Raw genomic sequence first — 2,829 nt, 5'->3', positions numbered from 1 at the left:
CGATCCTTCCCTTCCCAATCCAACCGTTAGACTCATTAGACGTCCCTCATCCATCAACCATGGGAGATCATAACAAACTCATCAGCATCTTTAACCGATCCATTCATGATTCGTCGGTACGGAACGGGTAGCAAGTTGTCCGTTTGGTAGACGACGAATGTCACACGTTCTGCTTCTCGCTCAAGCATCAATATTGCACGTTGGAAAACATTTCTATTTTCGCGTTGCACCGTCAATAACCCATCAACGGCACGCGTTCTAGTGGCAGTGTGTGGAACATAACATCAACCCTCTGCTGTTACCATAATCGGCCGAGAGGGCACGAGTTTGTTTGGTGGCGTTGCTTTTTTTTCGACTCGCACCTGTTGCAAACAACGCCACCCTTCCCAACATTCGAGCTGCAACGTCACTGTGGATGTGAAAAGCGAGATGAAATAAAATTCCTCCATCCCAACTCCCAACCCCAACCGTTTTACGGTCGACGAAATGAAAAGAACGAAAAAAAAACGGTCAGTTTGGTTTGAAAATAGAATCTCCAACAAACCGAAGAGAAACCGGGGATCGTCGAGGCGCCATGGAATTCCTCGTGAATGAATCGGCAAACGCCGACAACGCATGCAGGTCCATATTTGGTGATTTGGTGCGGTACAATGTTTTTTGGAGTTTGCTTTACTCACTCGCTATCTCTCTTTATTTTCACAATCGATATCTTGAAACGGTAACTGATAAGGAAAAGCTGCCCATGGAATGCTCATTTCCCGGTAAATCTTATCTTTTTTATCTTTCGCTTTACCGAATTCTATCTAATTTAACCCAAAAGAAAAAAATATGGAAACAAAATTTCAGGCAACTGTTTCATACTTCCGGTTTTATCGAGGGATTGGAAACGATGATTCAAGGGCAACGCTCCCAATGAATAAGCGCAAGCGGAATTGTTTGTAAACACCGTATTGAAGCAAAGCCCCTATGAATAATACTCCTAAATTTTCCATCTCATAGCACAAATGGTTAAACTTTTCCCGCCCGTTCAACATTGCCCGAGCGAATGTATTGTCAATGTCTGTGTCAGGTGATTGTCGACGTACTGCGACGGATACCTAATCACCTCGATTCGATTGCCCACCGCGCAGCGTTTTGTCTTATCTGGGCCTTGTGGGGAAACGCGCTACTCACCGGGAGCATCATAAAATGTCTCCACCCGATGACGGATTGTGATTTTACCGAACGTCTAGCCGAGCCTATGGAAAGCGACGTGACCATATAAGGAGGCAATTTGTAGCAGGGAAAGAGATTTAACATTTTATGCTGAATAGCATTGGCTTATTCTATTGAAGAAGGGAGTTTTTCATGCTGCTGTTAATCCATTTAAAGATTGTCTTATCTAATCGATTCAAAAGAAACTTATATAATTTAATGTCTTACCGTCAAATGAACATATTTTACACACGAAATTAGGCTCTAGTTTCGGTAACTACAAACCATACAGATATCACCTGCTAGAAAGACAGAAAAGCAATAGGAATTACATTAAATGACCGAATTAATATTACCGATCATGCTGACGCAGATATTGTTACCACATTTCGGTGCCGGTTTCAGATCGTTCCGCTATTATGCAATTCCTTACACAAGCGTCACCAGTCAATGATAAGAAGCTCGTCATTCATTTTTCACCTTTTTATCGTTATCTTATGGCACGGCTATTTCGCACAAAATCACGTCAATTGCACATTTTACGAGTATTGCCAGTGCGAGAAAGGTGGTGCTTTAAGCTCTGTAAATAGCATAACAAACAATCAATTTATCTAGTTCCTAGTGTGATTTGTGCGCTAGTAATTGTTGTCTTGTTTCATTGCTACCTAGCGCGTTGCATTCGTTTGCAGCCATCCGAACATGGATCTTTAGACGAGAACGCATTTGTCGAGGAAATATTGCATTTCTACGTCGATTACTGACACTGCTAAGTTTTCGAATGGTACGCGTGTAGATTACTTAAACTTGACGCATGTACTCACACTTATTCCTGCATTATCGGGCTAACTGCCAAGGCTCAACTCTTGTTCAAACAATAAAATGTAATTCTTTTCGATTTTCGAGGGGGTTTACAAACCCCGTTTTTGTACATTCACATAAAATGTCTAGGTCTTCACATGAAAGGATTGGTATTATACATAGGTATATATAATTGTAAAGATACTTCTTATGCCAAGCATAACCTTAGTAATATCGTTAAGCCTATAGTAGTAGAGTATGTTTTAATATTCATACTGAAAAATACAAAATGTGTTCATTAATTAAACAATAATTGCCAGCGCAAATCATCCGATGTTCCCGCAAGAACTGCCGACCCGTAAATCTTATATAAAATCATTACTAATTCTGAAATTGAAAAGGTCCGATGAACCGCTTGGAAAACGATAGTTTTGCAAGCAATAATTTAACAATTAAACAAAAAAAAAGGATGATCGCATTAATTCCATTCCTTTCTTTATTTGTCCGCTATTTGGATTTGTTTTAAAAAAGAAACTAAAATAAAAAAAACATAATAAAACATTTTTACTGACCTGCATTTGCAATGTTCACCGACCGTTGTTCAAACAAGCCGATATACTGTCGACATAATTATCCAATACACAAACCACAATCTCAAGCTTGTCGACTTTACACCTGACTTCGGTTGTTTTATGATCATTCCACAACTTCCACAAATTCGCTGACCAGAATCACCCTTTTTTCATGAGTTAAGGATTTAACTTTGCCGATTTTGTTCTAAAAATTCGGATGTCTGCAGTATTTCGCTATTCGTTCGCTAAGTAACACTGCCATATA

This window comes from Anopheles funestus, chromosome 2RL (genome assembly GCF_943734845.2).
Source record: "Anopheles funestus chromosome 2RL, idAnoFuneDA-416_04, whole genome shotgun sequence".
Taxonomy (NCBI): Eukaryota; Metazoa; Arthropoda; class Insecta; order Diptera; family Culicidae; genus Anopheles; species Anopheles funestus.
This window is presented reverse-complemented; position numbering follows the sequence as displayed.